General features: G+C 38.2%; 1 pseudogene; it reads left to right on the top strand.

Moving 5' to 3' along the window:
* Positions 1-721: 721 nt before the first annotated feature.
* LOC127194116 (proliferating cell nuclear antigen-like) lies at positions 722-27,206 on the top strand (annotated as a pseudogene).

Here is a 27,206-nt window from a genome sequence, read left to right as displayed (position 1 = left end):
TGAAATAGCTAGAATGAGTTCTACTTTTTGTACAGAGGGGTCCAGTGAAGAGATAGCGTGGAAGGAAATCAAGTGAGCTTGACAGAGCTCTTCCTATAACTCCAGATGGATAGTTATCTGCTGTATTTTATCAGCTGATGCGATATCACTCCTACACTGCAAAGATGCATGGTGAAAATGTAACCACTGTCTGTAATTGCTTTGAAAGTGAAATAGTATAATAGTTAATAAAACTGGGTTTTTCAAGGAGCCTGAGAAACTAAAACTTCCTGGGAAGCTGATTTGTGTGTCCCTTATACACTAATCTACCGTTAGAGTTTAATTGTTGTTCATGAATCATTTTCTTTTCCTAAGTGTAAAATATGTTCCAAAACCTCATACTGCCTCAGAAATATAAGCTTGCCTATATCAAGCTATAATCACTATGCTTTCCTTAAACTGGACTGCTATTGTTAAAATTTTTTTCTTTTAAAATAACTAGAATTTAGGCTTTATTTTTGAAGTCAAATTAACTTCTTGCTATGCCAAAAAACGTGACATTTTATGTTTACTTAGTGGTTCCATAAAATTCTTCATTCCAAAGCCAAACTCTCAATAAATTTATTTTATTCAATAAGAAAATTTAACTATCATCAGGATCCCCAATACTAACAATTTCAGTACTCTACAACTTACCTAAAAATTCAGGAAATCCTAATGCCTAAAAAGAACAAGAACAACCATGAAGGTTGGGCGCCAGAGGTGGTTCAGCAGTTACAAGCACTTGTTACTCTTCCAGAGACCTGGCCTTGGTTCCAGCACCTACATGGTGGCTCACGGCTCTGTAGCTGTGGTTCCAGCACCTACATGGTGGCTCACGGCTCTGTGACTGTGGTTCCAGCACCTACATGGTGGCTGACAGCTCTGTAGCTGTGGTTCCAGCACCTACATGGTGGCTCACGGCTCTGTGACTGTGGTTCCAGCACCTACATGGTGGCTGACAGCTCTGTAGCTGTGGTTCCAGCAGCTACATGGTGGCTGGCAGCTCTGTAGCTGTGGTTCCAGCACCTATATGGTGGCTCACGGCTCTGTGACTGTGGTTCCAGCAGCTACATGGTGGCTCACGGCTCTGTAACTGTGGTTCCAGCACCTACATGGTGGCTCACAGCTCTGTAACTATGGTTCTAGAGACTCCAACATCCCCTTCTGGCCCCCAGGGCCACTGCACACATATGGTGCCATTTAAAAAAATAATAAATAAAAAGAAAGACCTAGTAAGCATTTTGTTGTTATTGTAGAACTTGGCAAGCTTATTCAAAAGCTCAAAAGCAAATAAAAAAAATAGAAGTTCCCAATCAATTCTAACAAAGCAGAATGAAGCAGGGCATTTGAACATGAAGTACACATGCACATCAGTTAAGGTGGTGTGGCAGTGGCAAACATGTAAACAAACAGAACAGAAGAAGGAGATCAGGAATGATGGGTACACATACATAAATTCCTGGATTTCCCACCAAAATGTAAGAATAGTTTTAGTGCTGAAAGGATGGCCTAATTTTTAAAAAGCCAAACCAAGCTAATTGGACAACCACTGAAAAAATACTTCACATTCATGCCTCATGCCAGAAAAGAGAAAGTATTCAAAACAAAGGCCAGGTTTGAACTAAAACCTAATATTACAAAATCTCAAAAAGAAAATCTTGATGGATTACTGTCATGTGAATAGTATTTCTGGATAAAATACAGGTATAATTCATAAAAGAAAAGACGTGATACCTTAGACTCCATCAAGACTTAAGACTTCTGATATTTGAACAATATACTAATGGAGTAAATTAGTGAGGCACTGAGGGAAAGAAAATGATTGATGTAATATACCTTGCAAGTATTTGTACCCAGGTTTAAATACAATCATAAGAAAATAAACAATTCACATTTAGCCAGAGCAATTGGTTGTACATTTGGGGATTTGGGGTTTGTTTATTTATTTAATTTATAAATTTATTTACTTTTGTTTATTATGTACAGCACAAGACATTGTTATACTTCCTTGGCTGACCGGTAACTTACAGCTCACAACTGTCTCTAATTCCCATTCCCTCACTCAGACACACATGCAGACCAAATAGCAAGGTACATAAAAATAAATAATTTATTTAAAAATAATGACATATTCTTTCCAAATCTATTTCTATCACTGTATTGGTAGGAATTGTGGTAGATCATTATATTTAGCAAAGCTCCAATTAAACCATAGACTCTTGACTCACAAATTTCCAGGGATCATCAGGGTATAACAGACTGGCCTTGAACTTTTAGTAATCCTCCTGCCTTTGCCCTTGAGTGCTGAGATTACAAGCATATGGCCACCAAGCCCAACCTTAGTTCTTTTTAGATGTTTTCCCTTTGAAGTGATAAAAATCTTGAAATTAAAAAAACATAAAACAAAAAACAAAAAAAAAACTACTGGAGAAAATGTTTAAGTTAGTCATTAAGCACAATTACATCTTTAATTTTTCCCCCCAAACTTTATGGCTCTTGGACTTTTTCACTTAAGAAACAAAAACTTTTAAGGATGTTTAAAATCAGTGATATTAGCCTATAAAACAGAAAGATAAAATGAGTTAGCATGGATAATGAGAAGAAATGTTTATTAAGTTAATTGTCTCCCCCTAGAAAGAGAACTCTAGGTGCTTTAATTCCTTTTCTAAAGTGCATTGTCACAGGTGGACCTGTGCCCAGTGCATTCCCTGATTTTGTCCTCGATAAAACTTATGCTTACCAGCAACTGTTATGATTTGGGGAACAGGAAATGTGCCCTTGCAGGGAGGGAGAGAAGACGGGAACTAGATTGGCATACATTGGACTTGTACATCAGCATATCTAATTTAAAAAATCTTAGCTCACAGATGTACTGGCATCTTCAAAAATGGTTTCTTTTCAGGACACTGCAGTGATTTCAGTTTGAGAAAGTTTCTGAACTTTTAACTGAAGGTAATGAGCTAGTTAATGGAAGACTGAGTTTCGTGTAGGAAGCAATTACCTCGATTGATAGGAAACTTGAGAAAATGAGCACAAGCTTTAATGAGATTGGCAAAAAGGTCATGTGTCTGAGAACTGAGATGGAGTGAAAAGGAATGATGTGGGAGAAATCATTAGAGACAATGCCACACACTCAGAGAGAGAGAGAGAGAGAGAGAGAGAGAGAGAGAGAGAGAGAGAGAGAGAGAAGAAAAAGAACAACTAGAAATAAAGGTGAGGTATAATACCATTTCATCTAATTTTGTAAAAGGCCACAAAATGATGACCCCTGGAAATTTGTAAGTCAAGAGTCCAGGGTTTAATTGGAGCTTTGCTAATGATTTACTGCATTCCTACCAATGCAGTGATAGAAATGGATTTGGAAAGAATATGTCATTACTTTTTAAATGAACTATTTGTTTTTATGTACATAGGTGTTTTTGGCTACATGTATGTCTGTGTGGGGGAACAGGAGCTACAAATAGTTGTGAGCTGCCATGTGGGTGCTGGGAATCAAACCCAGGTCTTCCGGAAGAACAACCACTGGGCTATCTCTCTAACCCCAAGAACACATCATTATAAACCGATCGATAGGTACTCTGCTTCATGCCCTAGGGACTGCTTTTACTTCTCCTAGTTGCTTTTCAACTCTCAGTTTTGATCTGTCTTCCGAACCCAGCACTCCACTTACACTGTTCTAAGAAAAGTCAGCAATGATGTGCTCTTCAAGTTCCTCAGCCTCTGCGTCTTACATCCTACATTTCCTTCCCAGAAGAATTAAGCACTGTTCACCCCTTTCTCTCTCATAAATTATGTTGCTTCCCCCGGCATAGCTATCTCCATTCATCCCTTTATCTCAATCTCCTCTGTATCCCTTTTTGCCAGGATTTTGCCAGAGAACTATTATCCTTTCTTTCCTTGCATGATACCCCTGCATGATCTCTTGCAAGCATCCAGCTCCCACTATGTCCTAGGTACCTCTCAAATATTGACTTAAACTTTCCTTGGATTTCATAGCTGGCATTGAGTGGCATAACCCAGTACACTTGAGAGTATAGACCTTGTATTTTCTTTTCTCATTTTCTATGCCCTAATTATCAGCAACCCATGTGTGTTCTGTTGATTACTTAGGCATCTTGGAGCTATCCTTTCTCATCTATCTTCTCTTGTCATGTGTACCCAAGCACTGTCCATTCTGTCTCTATCTCACTTTGCCTTCCCACCATTGTTACTATCAGTGTCCTAATATGGAACCTTCTTATTGTTTTTGCTTGGAACTTTTCTTGGTGGCTTCTCATTGGAATTATCCCTCAAAATTTGGTAAATCTCTTGAAATTCTCTAGGACTTGTCTTTCTTAATTGATCATACTACTTCCTTGAATATGAAATGAAACTTAGGTCTATATGAGGGCTTTCTGCTTAGCTTCTAACAGTATGATTTTCTATATTTTCAGGTGTTAATCAATGAGAATTGGCCCACAGAAGCCTTATGTTTTCTAAATTATTTTCTACTTTGTAGAGGAATTTTAATACAGCAACATAGCTGCTCTGTCAAAGGATTACATCCAGAGATAGGATATGGCCAGAATGCAGACTCACCCTGGATTACAGTATGCTCTGGCTGGAATATATCCTTAACATACACCTTTAATCCTTAACAATAAAGGTAAGGTTAGTTTGTAAAGAAAGCAGCCATGTTTGAAAGAGAAGTCTAATTGAGGGGCAGACAAAGTGACAAATCAGAGAAAGATTTGATAAAATGGGTCAGAGATAGGATATACCCAACTCATAGGAGAACAGCACAGGAAAGAGAGGCAACTTAAAAGCAATAAGAGAAAAGTTGTGATGTGTGGTGTGTGTGTATATGGCAGGTTTACCAGGACAATTTTGCAGAAATAGGCTGCTGAGAGAACAAGCTAGAGGCAGATGAAGATAGATCAAGCCAGAGAATGAGAAGGAACTGGAAGATTAGGATATACTGCTAAAGTTAGCGTGAGACCAGGCAGAGCAATTCAGTCAGAAGCTGAAAGGATCCAGATTGAATCAGTCAGCTTGGGAGATTAGGTTGTATGGAGGCTAGAAACTTGAGGCCTGGGCCTAGAGATACTTAGAAATGAGAAAAAAATGCTATGGGCTCAGCTCAAGCCATGTATTTGTATAGCATGGGTACAGCTCTCATCTCTTCCCTTCATCTGAGAAATAAAAGCTACCTTTACAGTACTCTCCAGCCATAACTTACTGAAATAAGAATGAAAATCTGAACTAAGGCACTCATTCCCTTTCCTGTAAAATCTACACCAAATACTTGTGGTGTTAGCATATTTTAATAATGTAGGCTGGAGAACAAATATACAGACAAGGAAAGGAAAGGAGAGATTAGTGAAAAAAACTGTGGGCAGTACTCTACTCCTTTTCTAAGCTACCACTTCATTTATGTTGTTGAATTTTACAAGACCTCTTACTAAAAAACACCTTCATTTAATTATTTATTTTATTGTTAGGATCACCTAATTGTTTTCTGACTTTTGCAATCAAGGGAGTCTTAATGATTATGACTATCAACAAATAGAGGTTAAAAAATGAACATTCAAATATTGTTTTATTGCTTTTTCCTGCCTCTACTAGCCACTATAGCTCCCAAAGACAGTAGAACATTTATGTCTATGTCTCTGTTTTAGTTCTTTTTGTATGGTCTAGAAGAATATCATGGCCTGGATAATGTATAGTAAAGATTTATTTGTTACAGTTCCTGGAGCTGAGAACTCCAAAGTTAACAGGCTGGCGTTGACACAAAAGCTCTCATATAAAAGGAAATAATTTGTTCTGTAGCTAAATATGAGTGACAATGTCCCAGAAAAACAGACTCAGGTTCCCCAAAAGCCATGTAACAGTTACATGAAGTTTTTATAGTGATAGAATAACCCAAGGTAATTTGGGTTTGGTTTTCAATATCTCAACCTTTCATAATAATAAATTATAGTCATTGAGCCTTGTATAATATTTAACACAAGTCCCTCCACCCTCCCACTGGCAATCTGTCCAAAATCTCTATACTGTGTCAGCTCATGCTGAAGTCAGAAAGGCTGGAAAGGGATGGCGTGGAGGACAGGAGAGCATAGAGGAAAGGGGAGAGGTACAGGAGATGGAAAGTTTCTCTTCCTTTAAAAACCCATTCCCAGGGCAATGTGGTCATTTCTGCATTGTAGCATCAACTTGTTCACGACATGAGTGCTCTTGTGACCTGATCGTTACTTTGACTGATGATGTCTTTGTCTCTTAACATTGTACAAAGGTCTCTAACACACATTCTTTGGGGGAACACTAAAAAATAGCCGTTACCCCATGATTCTTGCCATTCCATTCCAACTATGCTTCTTTCTTGGAAAATGATTCATTGCTCTTCTTAGATTCCCTGACTGTTGCTTCATACACCTGACATTGCATTCTCACATCTGCCACATTCTCCTCTTCTTTCCTTCTCTAGCTTGCATGACATTGGCTGTCATTGTTTTCAGAAAATCCTCATTCACCATGCTGCTTTTTGTCTCCTTTCATACTACACCCTTAGTACCTGTAATATTGGACTCTTTGTTTACATCAGAGCACCTCTACCAACCTACAAGTATGCTTTGAGCTATCCTCTGGACCTGGTATTTCCTCCATATCTTTTTCCACTTTCTGCTTTTTCTTTTTTTCCAAAACTAAACCTAAAAGACTTGAGACTTCTTTGAAGTGGAAGTTTCTGGCTTCTTTGAAGACTCAGTGTGAATGTGTTTTTTGTTTTGGCCCCAAGTATGGGATGTGACTGTGTTTTTCTACCACTGAAGACAGCCTTATGACCTTTGTTAGTAGAAAATAGACCCCTGAGAGGCCATGAGATGTTTTGATGGAACCTGTCTCATGCAAGAAGCATGGTTTTTGCCAGCTGCAACACATCCTTGTGTGGACTCTGAGAAGGGATAAATATATGCCCACAGATAATGAGACAATGGTTTACATCACTTTTCTGGTCTTGGTTTTTCTACACTTCACTTCACAGAAAAAAAAAATGTTTCAGAAAACTTCTTGTGGTACTCTGTCTGATTCTGGCCACTTCCATGGACTTGTGCATATTCGGTGGAGTCTTGCTGTTTTTGTTGGATCTGCTGCTGCTGTTGATTTGTGTTGCTGTTTGGAGTTTGCTCTTTGGCTGGACTGCTGGTATCCTGACAGGAAAGAGTGGAATCTCCCCAAAGAACTACTAAAAAGAATTACAACTCCTTTTTCCTATTAACCTTCTTTCTCCCCTACCCTCTGGTTCCTAGGTTAGAAGGGAGGTAGAAGCATTTAAGAACCATAAATATTTAGGTTTTTAAAAACTCTAAGCCTTTAGGTGTTGCACAGCCATGGCTTTACTAGGCTTACAATGCTGTGGAAAAATCAGCAGGTTTTGATGGGTTGGCAATATTGTTCAAGGGGGTTGGCAAAATAGTAGCAACTGGGGCTGGGTTCTCGCCTGTCTTGCTCCCAGATGGGGTTTTCTGGGGTTGCTTCATAGTCTTCATATATTCTATTTTGAAAAAGATTGAGGGAAAGCTGAAAACTCAGAAGGCTCACCCAATTCTCTTGTTTTTGAAATGATTTCAGAGTTGGCTATGCACAGAGAGAGTTTAAGAATAGAGGTTGAAGTGCTTGGAAAGAAAAAAGAGCCTGTGAGAAGAGAACAGCAGGGTTCAGCCTTGGTGTTTGAGACTGGGAATTTCCTCCACAATGAAAGAGGGAAGCAAACTAGGCTGGAAGGCAGCCTGCACACACCCCTACACACACACACACACACATACACACACACACACACACACACACTCAAATTTTTGCTGCCAGGTACCCAGAGCACCTCCTTTGAGGCAAGGGGCCAGAAGATGAGGAGGCTGTACAGGAGCAACTGGTTAGGGCTGAGCCAAGTGCACCACCAGAGGAGTTGCCAGGGGCTACCAAGCACCTTCAGCCTTCCCAGTCTTCGGGCAGAATATGCCTATTAATGATGGTGGTCATGATGGTGGTCATGCTTATAATGAGTTTGCATGGCATCCAATAGAAATGCTAGATCTAAAGCATTTCAAAGAGGCTGTTGCATTGCAAGGCTTGCATTCTCCATTTGTTAAAGAAATATTAAGTAACTGGGCTGCAGCTCCTTAGGAAAAGGAACAAGATGACCCAGCTGCCATGCTCGCTGACTTTACTTCTTCTTCAGAGCCTCATTTCCCCTTCAGCGATCAGCCTTTTCAGTCTGAATTTTGTTCCCCAAACTCTACTGAAATTGCTTAGTCAAAATTACTAACAATCTTTGATTTGTTCCGTGGTCAGTTCCTTCTGGGCCCCTTCTTTAGCCACTTAGTACAGTGAACACATTAGATCATTTCTTTTTTCTTGAAGCACATTTTCAGAAGGGAGACTTTAGGTTCAGAAACTACCCATGCACTAGCATTTTCTTGGCTCTCTCTTTTTCTTGGATCCTTTCCTATCAACCATAAATATTGAAAGTGACCTACTTTCCCCAGCCATGTGGCTATTTCCTCAGTCCTTCTGTCTTGTATGGTATAAAACTTTGATCACTGTTGATTTCTTTTTCCTCCATAGACATATGGGCCCTCACCCAGTCCTATTGATTCTCTGCAAATACCCTGTAAGCCATTCACTGTGCCATGTTCACAGTCACTGTTTTAAAGTACTGCTCCTGTTGTCATTGTCCCTCTCCTAAACTGCAAAGGATTCTTTACTAGACCCCAACCCTCTGATTGGTTCACTAGTATATTTTATACTAGGGAAACTGAATAACCTTTTAAACATGCAAAGTGCCTCATGTAATCTGCTTGCTTAAAACCATTAAATACCTTAATATGATCATTTCAAGTAGTCTAAACTCTATTATTTCTAGTTACGAGTATATACATGTGTAAAATAGTGTAATGTCTTGCAATGCTTCCCAAGCTGTGGGGGTTTATAATCCTACCTATTATTCTACCTTCAAGGTTTTAATTTTCTATTTATGACCCATCCATTGGATTTTTTTTTGTCAGGTCCTTAAACATGTCAAGTTCTTTTTCACTTTAAGTATCTTGAATACATTATTTCTTCTGCTAAGAGCTCTCCACAATTAGAGCTTTGTATCTTAGGTTCTTTTCAATGTTAATATCTCAGCACAATTTTTTTCTCCCTGCAGGGAAATTTCTAGTCATATAATATAGAACAGTAGCCTCCAGCAAACTAAAAGTCCCCGTCACATGACCGTCATCTTCTCATAGCGATTATTACAGATGGCTATCTTTTCTTCCTTTTTTGTCTTTCTCCTTCATCAGAGAATAAAGATTTGAGAATATTTTGTTTATGTGTTTTTACAACAGTATATCTTGGTATATATTTTCATAACATTTAACGAGTGTCTACTAAATGTTAATAATGAAAATTAACATTTCTCTTTTAATAACCAAATACACAATATTTGTGTCTAGGTTGTGCTCTAATGCCCTAGAAGACAGCAATGTTTCAAATGCAGGGCCATTAGTGAGCCATATCTGAGTACCATCTTCTGAATACAATATCAGAATCATAGGGAACTTCCATGAATATGAAAAGGCAATTATCAATAAGTACAAATTATCACATAATTTTATAAAAATAAAAGTTTGGTACTGCTGCTTTCCACATCTAAAGCAGCTCTGTGGGATTGGCAATTAGATCAGTGGGTAAGGCATTTGCTGTCAATCCTGATGTCCTGTGTTCAATCCCCAGAACCCACAGAGTACACAGAGAGAACAGACTTCTAAAAGCAGTTCTCTGACCTGAACACATAAGCCATGGTATAGATATGCATGAACAGACATAATAAATAAATATACTAGAGGAATTATGATATTATGTATAAAACCAAATGCTTCATTAGTTCATAAGCTTAACCTATAATTATTCATTGAGCTTTCACTTTTTTATTAATAATCTATTATATGTCAGACATCAAGCTATAGGCCTATAACAATGAACAAAATAGGAAAACAGTAAAACCATTTCCCCTCCCAAGAAATTCATAGTTCAATAAGAGTAATGGTCCTCCATTAACTAATCAGGCTTAAACCTTGGTCTATAACATTCCAAAGTCACTTTTGGTGATTCTTAATATGTAGTTAGACCTAAGAACATCTTCTTTAATGCCTAATTTGTTTTTTACCTGTGAAAATTTAATGGCATCATTTTTCTCTAAATGTGAGCTATCTTTCATATATACAGTTTTTTTAAAATCACAAGACAGTAGGTAGAACTGAATGTGAGATGCGAAGTCTCTTGCTCTAATGATGTGCTTCTCTTTGAGAAGCCACTTGAGCAGAGTCCATTTGAAGAAGTGGACCAGTTAGCATTCTCTTCCACCTCAAACACAAACCTGAAACTTGAAGGAAAAAAAAAAATTAAGAAGGAACAGAAAGTATCTTTGTAGTTTCCCTTTTTCAAGTAACCACTTATACTGTAAGATTGGAAAATCCCTTGTTTCTTTTTGTGATCTCTTTGCTTTCTATATCTAGCATTTGGTATTTATAGTGTCTGATTGCATGCAGAACTATATATAGTGATGACTTTCATACAGAATATGCATATAAATAGATACATTTATATCATTTAGTGGTGTTAGAGAACTTAAATTCTATGTGAGTATAATCTACATGCATCCTTACACATTTTTACACACCATGATAAAATACAAATAGAACTTTTTAACATCAGTGGATGAATCTAGACATTTGAGCATTAATTTAAATAAGATATGGATCATTTCATCACTCCAGAAAGTTCCATTGTCCCTTTTATTGTTAATCTTCAGTCTTTACACAGGAAATATCCTAATTTTATTTGTTTTTTGAGACATGGTTTCACTGTGTAACAGATCCCTGCTTTGCAAACCAGGCTGGCCTCGGAGTCACAGAGATCCTCCTGCTTCTGCTTCCCTGAGTGCTGGGATAACAGGCATGTGTCACTGCACCCAGTGAAAAGCCGAGTAAAAGTCATGTAAAATTACTTCTTATTATAATTTTTTAAGAAACAACTCAAATTTTCCAAATGGCTGTGTTACAATGGGTAGAAATTCTTTAAAAATGGGAGTAATCAGATTCTTGTTTCAGCATAAATTTGCTGGCTAGATTGGGTTATGATCTCTGCATTTTCATTCTGAGAATAAGATGTAAAATGCTATTAACAGAATACTTAGACTTAGGAAATGTGTTAATTATTGCTGGGTTGAGCTAAAGTAAATGTTTGGACAATATTTGGTATATCTCAATAAATACCTAGTGTTACAACTGAATTGTCTCCTGCCCCATGACTAAAAAATCATGTCCCCAATTTGCACCATTTGGAAGACAATCTTCAAGGAGATATTTAAAGTTAACTGAGGCCAAAAGGGTAGAGTCTTAGCTCACTAGGACTGAAGTCGTTCTGAAATGCCCTCTCTCTCTCTCTCTCTCTCTCTCTCTCTTCCTCCTCTCTCTCTCTCTCTCTCCGCTCTCCTCTCTCTCTCTCTCTCTCTCTCTCTCTCTCTCTCTCTCTCATCCTCCTCCCTCCCCTCCCCCCTCCCCATACTCTCCTTCTCTCTTCCCTTTCCCTTTCCATCTCCTCTGGCAGTGTTCACAGAGGAAAGGCCAAATGAGGACATACTGAAAAAATGGCCATCTGCACGCCAGAAAGGTGCTCTCAGTGTGAACTAAATTTACTAGTACTCATCTTTTACATCCTCTCATTTGTGTGTGTGTGTGTGTGTGTGTGTGTGTGTGTGTGTGTGTGTGTGTGTGTGTGTGAAAGAGAGAGATAGCAAGTGTGGAGGTCAAATAGCCTGGAGGAGTTGTGGCTTCTGGGGATTGAAATCAAGACACCAGAATCGGCAGTTTGTTTCTATACACATTGAGCCATCCAGCTAACCCTGTTGCTAACCTTCAAGCCATCCAGGCTATGATAATTTTATCTGGAATTATTAGCTAATTAATACATCACATTTATATGTTTTTGCTGATTCATTGTTAAATGTATTATGTTAATAACTAAGACTGATAAATTATTGCTATTTTAGACTCTGATAAAAAAATCTCACAAAACAACAAAAACATCTCTTTTTAACCAAATAATGCTGTATTCAACCTTGCTTTTCTCTCTTTACTTTTTAACTAACTGTATTCACAAACTTAAAGCAGGTAGCTTTAGAATCTTGTTTGGAGGACCAGTTCTCTAGATTTCTCGGGTGATTCTGAAATTCTCTAGAAAAATGAAATCCTAACATTGAAGTGAAATATCTCCATTAAAGCCTGACATCACCTCACTCAGCTGCAGTCACATCAGCTGTTTCACTCAAGCTCATCTCCTGGGGAGGAAGGACCTTGGTGACATCTGACACCTTTACCTTAGGCAGACACAGCAGGACTCCAGTTGTCACTGGTGCTGTTAACTTCTGTAAAAGGGAGCAGGGGATTTCATTTTCTGGTTCAGTTCCTAGAACCAGGCAATGATGTTGATAAGTAAAAGAATCTATCACTTAATTCTATATTAGATTTTATAGAGAAAGGATGCTGGGTGACCAGTTCTCTTGTTTTAAAAGTTCAGTTTTAATGATGCTTCTTTGACAGTCATTTCTCTAAGCACGTTGTGTCTCCCACATGTAGAAAAATAAGTAGCCCTCCCTGTTAGCAAATGTATCATTTCTGAGACTTGAAAGAAAAGGGAACTAGCCTATGAAAGTAAAAAATGAGACAGAGGCAGAAAGAGAAATGAGACTGCATTTACAATGCAGATTAGATGCCAAAAGTACCTTAAGGTTTTTCAGAGACAGGACTAAAATGCTCAATATAAAGCCAACAAGAAAATGCCGAGGTAAAAATGAAAATTCCCACCAGGAATATTCAACAACAGTGAAGTGTTTCTAAGTATTCCATGTCTTCATTGACTAAGTTAAGGTTTTAACAAAGTCTCTTAAGCCCTAGTTATAATGCCTCTAACAGATAACAGGTTTTGTACATAATTTGTTAGATGTAAAATTTTGGGGGGGTTTTTTGGGAAGCATGTGAGTCCCCAGATTGCTAACACTGTACTGTGAAGTCAGGTGTTTATTTGGTTGCAATACCATGTAAATTTACTGCCAATTGCTAGAAAGCATTAAGCATATATAATTGAAACACACAGCAGGAGCATTTTGAATGTGAGTTAGGATAAAATAATCAACAATGTAGCAATATAGATCTGTGATTATAATTACATCTCTTTTCTCTTCCCTTTTCTCCCTCCAGACCCTTTTATATACTCATTCTTGCTCTCTTTCAATTTCATGGCCTCTTTTTCCCCACTAATTGTTACTACATGCATATATGCTGTAGGTATTAATATTGGTGTGTGATAGTCTGCTTATTCAGTATTCAGTAAATCTTTAAAGTGAAATTCATCCTTCAAAAGAGTCATTCTGCACACTGCTCAAATTTTACCCCAAATTGGTATAAAAGAGGTGTCAACAATGACAGTTTATATTTACATTACATCGGATTTATTCTTCTGCTTAAAATACTTAAATCTTTAAGTAAAAGATATTAAAATTAAAAATACTTAAAAATACTTAAACCTAATGCTTTAAGGTTGAATTTCAACTTTTAAATATCAAAGAGGTAGTCCCTATTTTAGTGAACATGTGAGGTATTCTCTCTGTTTACCTTGTGAAATCCGACCTACTTCCTTCATTCCATTGTTTCTCTCACCTGTCATTCTATTGTGGAGCAGCAAAAGGCAGATGAGTTTCTCAAGCATTAAGGTACATTGAGTTCAGGATTGCTTTCCCACCTGCATAGAGAGAACTGTATCATTTCGAAATGTGAGCCTGATCCCTAGCAAAGAAAGTCTGGATTCCAGGGCATATGGACTTAGGCAGAGAAGTCATTTAATTTCCTATGACTTGCTTGGCTCTGACATCTGGAAGACAGAAGGGTTTATGTTTGGTTGTGTGGGTTTTCAGGGGAATCTGCCCTTATTTTGACCTTTCTGTTGTTAGCTCCCAGATTGAAGACATAATTCTTCTCCTTGGCTGAAGCCCAAAGAGTGAGGTTGAAAGGGTAGGTTCGGTTGAGAGTCACGATGTTTATACTATTAATAGCTTGAGTGTTGCAATGAAAGTCTGTGTCTGCTTTGGCTGTAGACTTTCTTATTTTAAAGAATAAGATATCAGGAGTAAAGTAGAGTTTTATCATCCACAACAGTCTCTTACTTCTCTTTTATAATCCTCCTTATTTGGCCTACTGGGGTTCCTGATTGAAAAGAGTGAAATTTGTGGTTTTTCACCACAAGAAACATGAGATCTGTTCCATGCCTCGCAAAGAATTCAGGCTCAGGGACAATTTCTTTCCATATATAATGTCAATGAACTGAAAACGTACACTTTTCTTCATTATGCTACCTAATGTCACATTATGCTAAAGGAAAAAAATCTTGTTTATTCCATGTAGGAAGTGAATGAATTCTTTTATCTGTTGGTTTCTTAGTGAATAAAAACTTAGAATGGATATTCAGATTCTGAGAGCAATATATGTTTCTATATATTCCTACAATATATGCTTTCCTTAGAACAAGTTTCCTAGTATTATTTTTATTTTTTACTTTATTTTGTTTAGTTTGTGAGATGATAATTACATCATGTCCGCAATCCCTTTATTCACTTCCAACTCTCCTGTACACCCCCCTTGCAGTCTTTCAAATTCGTGGCCTGTTTTCTATTAACTGTTATTACATGCATATATGTATTTGTAAACACACAAACACAATAGTATCTATTTCGAAATGTAACCTATTTAGTCTGTATAATGTTACTTGAGTGTAAGTCTTCTCAGGGCTGACCATTTGGTATTGAATAGCCAATTGATGTGCTCTTCCTAGGAGAAGACTGTTTTTCACACTCTCCTATTTTTCACGCATTCCTTAGTTGCCTAAAATTCTTTGTGGAGGGTTGAAGCCTTGCATCTTTCTCTGTCTCCTTGAATGTCCAGAGGTGTCATCCCTGCTCTGCTCATGTTTCGGCAGTCTGTGAGAGCCTGTTCCTCTGGCTCCTGCACTCCCCCTGGCTCCTCCCCCAAAGGTTTTAAAATGGAGAAATCCTATGATTTATTTATTTCTTCATAAAATAAGGCCTTGCTATATATCCTCCATTGTCCTGGAACTTGTTATATATCTCAGTCTGGCCTAAACCTTCAGATTCTTCTGCCTCCGGCTCAGGAGTGCTAGGATTACAGGTTTGTGCTATACTGTTCTGTAAACCTAAGCTTTACCTCCAGAGCAGGCTATTAGGACAAATGAACAACTGGAATGTACTCAAAAGATGATTGTTATGTTAGTAACTGTTGGGGAAACTACTATTTTGTGCAAGAAGGCAGAAGGAGATTTAAAAAACAAACACTAACTTTATGCCTCATGAGCCATGAGTTTAAGCGTGCCTGATCCTTTCATATAATGGGTTGCCAGGGAAACCTTGTTTGCATCATGCAAAGCATTGACCCCGGGTATAATAATTTGAAATATACCTACTTGCCTAACACCAGAGTGTCACAACTCTTAAGCCCTCTCTATGTAGCAGACTACTATTGTATTAACTATTTGAAAAACCGATTTGCTCATGGAAACCTCTGATGTTGATTGAAATAACACTGCTGTGCAACCTAAATATAAAATTGGATGCACGGGATCATTTTATTGAAGTGAATACCAGAGTTAGAAGAAAGATTGCTAAATACTGTGACTATTTTCTGTGTATCCGGAGGGATTTTCCTTGAACTATGTTGCTAAGGGTTCCTAAAAACAGCTTATGAGATTAATATTAAATATTATTTATGCTGATGCTTACCTCTGTGAGGTGTGAGGTGTGTGCATGTGTGCATCTCTCTCTCTCTCTCTCTCTCTCTGTGTGTGTGTGTGTGTGTGTGTGTGTGTGTGTGTGTGTGTGTGTACCGAATCTAATTTCCATCCCAGGCTTTTAAGGCTGTCTCCATAGTGATGACCAATGAAAAGCAAGCATTTCACAGGTTTCTTTCTCAGAATACGTGCCACAGTCTTCTCTTTTTATGTCCTTCTGTTTGTTCCCCATACACCATTATTGCCAGCCTCCATGGCAACAGCCAGTGGGCTCCTGAGCACAGTATTCTGCCCCTTTGTGTACCCTTGTATACTCTATGGTATCGTAAAATATCTGAGATCCTACATATGGAGCAGTTGGCTTTATGCCTCAGGAAACCTCCTTATCTTTCATGCCCTCAAAGTAGCACTAATTGAAATTGTTTTAAAAAACAATTTAACTTGTTCATCTTCAGCAAATATACATGAGTCTTCTTTGATATGAGTTCCATAGGTATATATTATTGATTAATGTATTGATTGATTATTAATCATTCATTTTACATCCTGGCCATAGCCTCATCCCTCCTTTTTCCCTTCCCCTCCTAACTCCCGGTTTCCCATTATCCCCAAAGAAGAAGAACCCTCCTCAACCCCAGCTTATCAAGTCTCATCAGGGCTGAGGGCAGCCCTTTCCCCTATGGCTCAGTGAGGCAGCCCAACAGGGGAAAGCTAAAAAAAAAAAAAAAAAAAAATCAGGCAGCAGAGTCCGTGTCAGAGCCAGCCCCCATTTCCCCTACTAGGGTACCCACATGCTAACCGAGCTTCCCAGCAGATACATCTGTACAGGGGTCCCATGTCCGGTCTAGGCATGGTTCCTGGCTGGAGTCCTAGTCTCCATAGGCCCGCATGGGGCTTGGTTAGTCAGCTCTATTGGTCCTCCCCTGGAGCTCCTGCTCCCTTTGAATCCTCCATCCTTTCTCCGACTCTTCCCCAAGACATCCTGCTTTACATACAATGGTTGGCTGTGGGTTTCTATCAGCTGCTAGGTGCAGCCACTCAGAGGGCACCCATGCTAGGCTTCCATCTGCAAGCTCAGCACAGTACCATCAATAGTGCCAGGGGTTGGCTGTCTCCCTGGTGTAGTGTTGGGGAATGGTCTAATGTATTTTGATGCTAATTACTGCTTGCTGTCTCTGTGATCCACCTTTTGATAAAAAAAAGGCATCCTGAGATAGGTATGGCTAAGGTTCCTGGCCTTAGAGGGACAGAGAGGAATCCTGGGAAGAGGAAGAAGGAGAAAGACACAGGATGAGGAGAAGGCCACCATGGGTTAGGTAGAAGAAAAATACGTGGCTGGCATGGATGGAGGATTTGGCCCAGATGAAGAACATTAGCAAGTATGTGGGATTATGGATGGGAGGTAGCTTGATAGACATTATTAGGAGCAGATGGCATGGGATTTGGGCAGGGATTGGATATCTGCCCCACTATGGGTAGTAGTTTAGAGAATTAATGTCTGCCCTGCCCCAGGTTAACTAAGGCTATTTTAAAATATAACAGGTGTCTGTGTCTTGATTGATTTCTAACCAGGCATACAGATAACACAGCTAATTGAAAACAGCAGGATCAGTCTCAAGTTGGGCCGTGGACCAGCTAGAAATTTCCTTAATCTCCACTATATCCCCTTTTGTACACAGAGTAAGTCCTGGGTCAAAGTTTCTGAGGTGGGTTGGCGTTTCCCTCCTTCCACTAGGAGTTGTGACTAGTTAGTGGGTGTCCTCTTCAGTCTCCATAACCTCTGCTACTAGGAGTCTTAGCTAGAGTTACCCTTATATTCTCCTTTGAAACTACCCTGTCCTGGGTCTCCAGCTTGTCACAGAGAAACCCCCACTGAAGGTTTCTTTTCTCTCTGTAAGCCCTCTATCCTCTCACCTCCACTCAGCCTACGTCTGATAAAAACTCTCATTTCTCTCCATGTTCTCTCTCTTTAACCACTTCTGGTGTCTATTCTATTTCTACTCCTGAGTGAAATTTAAGCATCTTCCCCTGGGGTCTTCCTTGTTACTTATTTGGGTTTGTGAATTGTAGTATGGTTATCCTGTATTGTATGGCTAAAATCCACTTATAAGTAAATACATACAATGTGTGTCTCTCTGGGTCTGGGTTACCTCGCTCAAGATAATCTTTTCAAGATTTCATTGTTTTTAATAGCTGAGTAGTATTCTACTGTGTAAATGTACCACAGTTTCTTTATGCATTCTTCGGTTGAGGGACATCTGAATTGTATCCAGTTTCTGGCTATTACGAATAAAATAGCTACAAACACAGTTGAGCAAATGTCCTCCTTGTATGATTGAGCATCTTTTGAGTATATGCCCAGGAGTGGTATAGGTGGATCTTGAGGTAAAGCTATTCTCAAATTCCTGAGAAAGGTCTAGATTGATTTCCAAAGTGGTTGTAAAAGATTGTACTCCCACCAGCACATCCTCACCAGCATGTGCTGTCACTTGTGTTTTTTATCTTAGCCATTCTGATGGGTGTAAGATGAAATCTCAGAGTTGTTTTGATTTGCATTTCCCTGATAACTAATTACACTGAACATTTCTTGGCCACTCAATATTCCTCTGTTGAGAATTCTCTGTTTAGCTCTGTACCCCATTTTTAATTGGATTATTTAGTTTAATGGTATTTAACTTCTTCAGTTCTTTATGTACTTTGGATATTAGCCCTTTGTCCAAGTCTGCAGGCTGCCCCTTTGTTCTATTGACATTGTCCTTTGTCTTACAGAACCTTTCAGTTTCAAGAAGTCCCAATTATTAATTGTTGATCTTAGAACTTAAGCTGTTGATGTTCAGTTCAGGAAATTGTCTCCTGTGCCAATGAGTTCAAGGCTCTTCCCCACTTTCTCTTCTAACAGATGTAGTGTGTCTAGTCTTCTGTTGAAGTCTTTAATCCACTTAGACTTTAGTTTTGTACAGGGTGATAAATAAGGGCCTATTTACATTTTTCTCCATGTAGACATCCAGTTAGACTAACACCATTTGTTGAAGATGCTGTCTTTTTTCCATTGTATGGTTTTGTTTGTCAAAAATCAAGTGTTGGTAGTTATGTGAGGGTTTTCTGGTTCTTCAATTCGATTCCATTGATCAACCACCTATTTCTATGCCAGTACCATGCAGTTTTTATTACTATTGCTTTGTAGTATAGCTTGAAGTCAGAGATGGAGATACCTCCAGAAGTTCTTTTATTGTATAAGATTGTGTTTAGCTGTTCTGGGTTTTTTGTTTTTCCATATGAAGTTTAGAATTATTCTTTCAAGGTCTGTAAATAATTGTGTTTGTATATTGATGAGGATTAAATTGAATCTCTAGATTGCTTTTGGTATGATGGTGATTTTTACTATGTCAATCCTACCAATCCATGAACATGGAAGATGTTTCCATATTCTCAGATTTTCTTCAGTTTCCTTCTAGAAAGATTGAAATACTTGTCATTCAGGTCTTTGACTTGCTTGGTTAGAGTTACACAAAGATATTTTATATTATTTGTGGCTATTGTAAAGGATGTAGTTTCCCTAATTTCTTTCTCAGCCCATTTGTCTTTTGTATACAGGAGGGAGACTGATTTTTTTTTTTTTTTAAGTTAATCTTGTATTCCGCCACTTTGCTGAAGGTGTTTAACAGCTGTAGAAGTTCTCTGGTGGAATTTTTAGGGTCACTTATGTGTTCTATTATATCATCTGTGAATAGCAATATTTTTACTTTTCCTTTCTGATATATATCCTCTTGATCTCCTTTAGTTGTCTTATTGCTATTGCTAGAACTTCAAGTGCTATATTGAAGAGTTATAGAGAGAGCGGACAGCCTTGTCTTGTGGAATTGCTTTGAGTTTCTCTTCATTTAATTTGATGTTGACTATCAGCTTGCTGTATATAGACTTTATTATGTTTAGGTATGGGCCTTGTATTCCTGGCTTCTCCAAGACTTTCATCACAAAGAGGTATTGGATTTTATAAAGGCTTTTTCTGCATCTAATAAGATGATCATGTGAATTTTTTCCTTTTATATTGTTTTTATTATTGGATTACATTGATGGATTTTCATATGTTGAACAATCCCCCCCGCCCCCCCCCCCCGATGAAGCCTACTTGCTCATGGTTGATGATGTATTTGATGTGTTCTTGGATTTGGAGTTTTGTTTGTTTGTTTGTTTGTTTGTTTTGCATCAATGTTCATGGGTGAAATTGCTCTGAAATTCTCTTTCTTTGTTAATTTTTTGTGGCTTATGAATCAGGGTGACTGTGGCCTCATAGAATGAGTTTGAAAATGTTACTTCTGTTTCTGTTTTGTGGAATAGTTTGAGGAGTATTGGTATTAATTCTTCTTTGAATGTCTCATAGAATTCTGCACTAAAACCATGTGGCCCTGTACTTTTTTTGGTTTGGAGATTTTTGAAGACTGCTTCTATTTTCTTAGTTGTTAAAGGGCTATTTAAACTGTTTACCTGATCTTGATTTATTCGGTAAGTGAAATCTATCAAGAAAATCATCCATTTTCTTTAGATACTCAAATTTTGTAGTAAGCTCTAATAATTCTTTGGATTTCTTCAGTGTCTGTTGTTATGTTCCCCCTTTTCATTTCTGATGTTAATTTGGGTACTCTCCCTCCAGCTTTTAGTTAGTTTGGCTAAGGGTTAGTCTATCTTGCTGATTTTCTCAACGAACCAGCTCTTGGTTTCATTGATTCTTTTTCTTTCTTTCTTTCTTTCTTTCTTTCTTTCTTTCTTTCTTTCTTTCTTTTTTCTTTTTCAGAAAGGGTTTCTCTGTGTAGTGTTGGCTGTCCTGGACTGGCTTTGCTGATCAGGGTGGTCTTGAACTCATAGAGATCCACCTGCTTCTGCCTCTCTGACTGCTGGGATTACAGGCCTGTGCCACTGTGCCTAGGTGGTTTCATTGGTTCTTTGTATTGTTCTCTTTGTTTCTAATTTGTTAATTTCAGCCCCAAGTTTGATTATTTCCAGCTGTCTCTTCCTCTTTGATGTATTTGCTTCTGTTTGTTTTAGAGCTTTCAGGTGTGCTGTTAAGTTGCTAGTATGGGATCTCTCCAATTTCTTTTTGAAGGCACTAATGCTATGAACTTTCCTCTTAGCACTGCTTTCATTGTGTCCCGTAACTTTGAGTATGCTGTGCCTTCATGTACATTGAATTCTAGAATGCCATCCCTGTCCCAGTTGTCATTGACTAGGGAGCTGTTCAGATTCCATGAGTTTGTAGGCTTTCTGTTTATTCTGTAGTTGTTGAGTTCCTGCTTTAATCAATGGTGGTCTGATAAGATACAAGAAATTATTTTGATCTTCCTGTATCTGTTGAGACTTGCTATGTGACAAAGTATATGATCAATTTTAGAGAAGGTTCCATAAGGTGCGGAAAGGAAGGTATATCCTTTTTTGTTTGGGTAAAATGTTCTGTAGATCTGTTAGGTCCATTTGGTTCATGACATCTGTTGGTGTCATTATTTCTCTGTGCCTCTGCAACTGGGCTCTAGTAGACCAGGAGTTGGGGGAAGGCTCTCACCTGCTGTTTCGTAATGACCACCTGCCTTTCAGACTGCTGATGGAGATGAGGTTTGGGAAATTGAGTTTTGCCTAGGAGATGGGAAACAGAAAACTCTGGGGATGGTGGGGGTGGGGATCTGGCACAGATGGCCCAGGGCAGTTTGAGCCTCTGCTGGCAGGCTCAGTTGTCCCCTGATGGCTGTTGGTCCTAGAATTGAAGGTGGGGATGGGGAACCAGGAGATGGAACTCACCAGGAATCTCGAGCATGGAGCTCCCTGCCAGGATGGAGCTCTGTGGATGGGGAGCCATAAGTATGTTTTAAAATGGAAGCTTCTTGGTGGCATAGACAATTATTGGCTACGAGCCCTATCTGCTAAGCTATACATCTGAGTACAGATTAGCTCTTTATGTGTCACTGAATGTTTTCATTAGAAAGATGGAATTTTATTCATACATTTTTATATTTTATGCTATTTCTTACTAGGATTTAAAACACTTTAGTTTTGGCTTTTATTGCTTTAGAAATAATGACTATTTCAGTCATTTCTCTGTGTGTGGTATTTAATTTTACCCCTAAGGATAAAAGAAAGCATTAAACATGAAATCTGCTCTCACAAAACTTGATTATTTTGGCAAACAATCATTTGCTGTACCTACCTTGATGAGATAATTGCTAAATGAAAAGAAATGAAAGGCAGTCTAAAAAAGTACATGTACCCATCAATTAATACCCAGGGCTATTTTAAAACATTCTACTTATCAGAGTACGTGACTAGAAATACATAAAGATCTGTTTTTTCTTTTTTCTTTCTTTCTTTCTTTCTTTTTTTTTTTTTTTGCTTAGGAAAGAAAAATAAAAATGAATAACAATTGTATGTAGTATATTTATGCAAGTATAAAACCATGTTATCAAAATATTGAATAATTCCCACAATTCTTTAACAAACACATTCAGGAAATGTATAGTTAGGATATGTGGTAGTTTTTGTACTAGTCTGGATTATTCATGTTTAAGGTTTAATTACTAAAATTTCTTATATTGCTATTTCAATTTGAACTGATTAATTTGATTGAGATTAAATGACATTAATCATAAAATTTTCTAAATTCAAGTATTTGACTCAGAATAAACTTATGAACCAGTGTACAAGGAAGCCACACTGTCATAAATCATTCTTTGAACTCAGTTTAACTAGGTTCTTAGGAAAAATATTTCACCATTCTCTTTAACCCCCATAATGGTCAGAAGAGACTAACAACTTATGGCCCTTCCAGCCTCGAATTGTTACAAATATAATTCTGCTATTCCTTGTGATTAAAGTCAGTGACACAAATGTGAATTTGTTTTTTATAAATCCAAGCACAGATGAGAAAAAAGTAGAAAAATTTGAAGTGAAGCCAATATATTTATGCTCTTATTTGAGGTTAAAAGAGATGAAACAATTTTACAAAGGGAAACTTTGGTGAGTAGATCAGAAATATAAAGATATCAACATAGTATACATTTATAAGATAACTTTGAGATTGGTGTAAGGTTAAGACTATCCTGGTATTTATATGGTTGTTTTAACTTGGTTGTTTTAGACTTTTTGAACTTTAAAAATATTTATTAGCATATATTAATATGATTGTCGGAAATTGAACTCAGGACCTCCAAAAGAGCAGACGGTGCTCTTGACCACTGAGCCATCTCTTCGGCCTCAAACTTTGGTTTTTTTTTTTTTTTTTATAAGGACATTTTAAACTGAAATCCACAATATTTTAATGCTGCGCTTGAAATTCCTGATTTAAACCTTGGAAAGCTCATTTTATTCAGTTCAATTTGATGTTCTGAGAATGGATGAAAGAGGGAATTTGAACTTGTTTGGATCCACTTATTTTCATATTGTTGCATTTTTATTGACAAAATTTGCAGTTGTATATATGTTCTGTTCAGTCTGGGCATCAGATGGCAGTGGGACTCTGCTGAGGAAATGACTCAGAATGCATTGTCGTGAAAATAAGGAAACTGCTTCCATCGTTGATCCTGATTTCATCCATTGTGCAGAAAACAAACTCTTGGTCTTCATCAATTGTGTTTTTTAATATTTATTTTAAAAAATCATTTATTTTACTTTTGAGATTATAATATGATTACCCATTTCCTCATTCATTTTCCTCCCTCTAAACCCTTTCATGTACTCCCCTCCTTGCTTGCCTTCTTTTTTTTAATATATTTTATTAATTTATTCCTGTTACATCTCAATTGTTATCCCGTCCCTTGTATTCTCCCATTCCTCCCTCCCTCCCATTTTCCCCTTACTCTCCTCTCCTATGACTGTGACTGAGAGGGACCTCCTCCCCCTGTATATGCTCATAGGTATCAAGTCTCTTCTTGCTAGCCTGCTATCCTTCTTCTGAGTGCCACCAGGCCTACCCATGCAGGGGACATGGTCAAATATGAGGCACCAGAGTTCATGTGAAAGTCAGTCCCCACCCTCCACTCAACTGTGGAGAATGTCCTGTTAATTGGCTACATCTGGGTAGAGGTTTGAAGTTTACTGCACATATTGTCCTTGGCTGGTGCCATAGTTTGAGTCTTCACTTACCAGGAGACTGGGACAGAGGTGAGGACATCCTATTGAGACTCTAGGTGAGATCAGCATGGGAGAATGGGGAAATAGAAGGATCCAGAGGGTCCTAGAAACCTATAAGAAGAACATTATGATGGGTGGATCTTGCTTGCTTTCTTAATCATGGTCTCTTTTTAGATGCAGGGTTGTCATGATCCCTGCTGTTTAGGCAAGAGACTTGAGCTGGATGTGGCATGGTGAGGGTTAACATGACTGATGAGCACTTATGCATGAATACATCTTTTATTAAATTATTTTTTATATATACTTCTATATTATTACACCTACATAAAACAAAGTACATACAGCAAAAGAGCACAGAACATTCAGGAATTACATTCATGTTACATTCACAGTGTTTTGACTGTTTGTATTTGGCAACCTTGAAGAAAACATTTTCCTCTCTCAGTGAGTCTAAAATTCTGACTGTAACTCAATATCTATCATATCTCATCTCTATCAACTTAAAACATCTATCTAGACCTAAAGACATCTCAAACAACTAAGCTCAATTGTAACCCTCAACTATTTGGTCTTCAACCCCATCAGATACTTGAGAAGGAATAAAATTAATTATCTGAGTAAACAGGAAGTGCAGGTTAGCAGCTTCTTAATTTAATAATAAGAGAAAAAAATGACAGAAACAGTTTACAGCCTGAACAGTCACCCATAGCTCTTTAAAACATTGGAGCATCATCTTCAGCCTTCTGGCCCAGTATATCTGACAGACATATTTGTGATGCAGAAACCATTGAGAACTTGCTTACCCTGTCTTGGCAGAGTTTAGCCATCGACTCTGCCTGCATCCAAGCTTGCCGTTTTTTAGGCAGAATTCTGTCTGTGGTAGAAACAAGGACCTTTTGCCCAGTGGCTCGTTTGCCACATTTGAAGCCATCTCCATAAGGAGGTTCTTTGATGCTCATCATCTTCTTTGAGGCAGGCTGGGTGTTGTCAGGAGTTAACCTGTCTTGTTGTCAAAGAATCATTAAAACAATGTAAATATCTTTAAATGCCATATCCTGTAGGACTATGGGGTTTTTGAAGACCTTAACTAACAATTTTACCTCATCAGTCTATAGAATCATATCTATCTGTTGCATCTAGGATGTATATTCTTGTTGTATATGTAGACTAGTAATTGAATGACCACGACTTGATCAATTGATAATTAACTTGTCTAACTTACTTATCATAATCAGCCTGCAGTAGCATTTTCAATGTATTGGAGGTAAATCTTGTATTCTACTTGACAGGTAAGGGGACAATATCTCACAATAGAGTAGAAATATATGTATAGCAAGTGAAGAACAATCTGAAATTTGAATTCTAAATCAATGTATCGAAATTAACCTTGTATGCACAGTTAAGGCCTTAAGTTGAGGGTTAACTCAACAGTCCACTCTTTGTCATATCTTCCCCATGCACCTGCAAGAATAAATCTTAAAGAGCAGAAGACCAGTGATTCCGGGAACTACTGAGAAGTCAGCAACCACACATCAAGGAACATCGTTGTAATAAATGGCATGATTACTTAATGGTCATAGTTTCACCATACAGTTTGGTTTTGCGAGGACAGCAAGAGAGGTGTAAGTTGTAAATCTTTGCTGCCATGTGGTAAAAAGAGGATTACTGAAGACAGGAGGGGTACAAGCCACATGGACATTGCTGAGGACTGTGTGGGAAACAAGTCCCGTATGAGCTGGTCTAGGTTATAGAGCTCTGATCAAACATGAGCTGCTGATGCAGGCAGCTGGGATGCTGTTCCGGCCTCTCTAAGTCTCCATCAATACGTTCTGACAGCATCGCATGAGAGTCAGTCACTGAAAGCTTACTAAATTAAGAAATTGACCAACATATGCCATCCTCAAGCATTATAGTTATTGCAATTTAAATTAGTCAATGCAGACAGATTTTTCTGTCTTATAAATAAGACAATAAGCAACTGCATTACTCTATCCAGTTGTTTTGTAGTTTTTCTAAATCCAGTTTTCTTGGGAAGTCTCTGATTTTCAAAGAGTAACCTCAAATTTCTGTCCTACAGCTTTCAGTGTTCCTTACATGACTACCAGCTTTTTAAAAAATCTAATCTCCTTTTCCCTTTATTACAGTATCAAGTTACTAGCTATGACACATCTTCATTCACTCTGGTTTTCTGTTTGCCAAGTGTCATTACATGTAACTGTCCAATATCAATTTCTCTTGATCCCTGTCTTAGGAGCAGGTTCCAGATCTATTGTATTTTATGTAGGATATTAAGCTTGCACATAAAACGAGTGGTTTTTCCAGTGCCAGAATCATGCTTTTCTCACAGAACTGTTTTAATCATGTCACTGTGGTTTTTCATATTTCCAGTCTGCAGTAGATTGCACAAACAACAGATCTTTTACATTTTAAGTTGTTTTGTTACAGTTCCAAAGACAGGTATGCAGTCATATTTCAAATTAGCATTCATGTTTCAGGTCATCTGCTCTGTGTCCTTACTGAGGCTTTCACATCCTGACCTGGGAGCCCTTAGCAGATGGACCTCGCTCCTCTAACAATCTCTAGTGCTCACTGTGACTCCACCACCATGTTTAAGGCAGGCCTGCCTGGTCCACGGCTCCATCCTGAAGGAAGTGCTCAAGGACTTCATCAATAAAGCCAGCTGAGACATCAGCCCACAGAACATGGAATTATCTCACAGCCCCTTGGCGCAGCTCACCCTGCATGCCAAACACTTTGTCAGGGACTGCTGCAACCGCAACCGCAACATGACTATGGGCAGGGACTCTGTCAGCATGCCCAAAATACTACAATGTGCTGCTAATGAAGACATCATCATCTTAAAGGCTGAAGATAATGCAGATACCTTAGCGCTAGGATTTGAAGCACCAAATCCAGAGGACGTTTCAGGTTATGCAATGAAGTTAATGGACTTATATGTTGAACAACTTGGCATCCCAGAACAGTAGTACAGCTATGTGGAAGCATCAAGTTGTCACAAACACGTAATGTTGATAAAGAGCTGTAACCATGGAGGTGAATGAGCAAGTTCAAGAAACTTTTGCACTAAGGTACCTGAACTTTTTCACACAAGGCCCGATGTTGTCTCCTAAGGTAACATTCAGTGTGCTACAGATGTACCCCTTGGTGTAGGGTATAAAATTGCTGACATGGGACACTTCAAGTGA

The sequence above is a fragment of the Acomys russatus genome, chromosome 10, assembly GCF_903995435.1.
Source record: "Acomys russatus chromosome 10, mAcoRus1.1, whole genome shotgun sequence".
NCBI classification, from domain to species: Eukaryota; Metazoa; Chordata; class Mammalia; order Rodentia; family Muridae; genus Acomys; species Acomys russatus.
The sequence above is the reverse complement of the archived record's forward strand: the minus strand, read 5'-3'. Positions and strand labels throughout refer to the sequence as shown.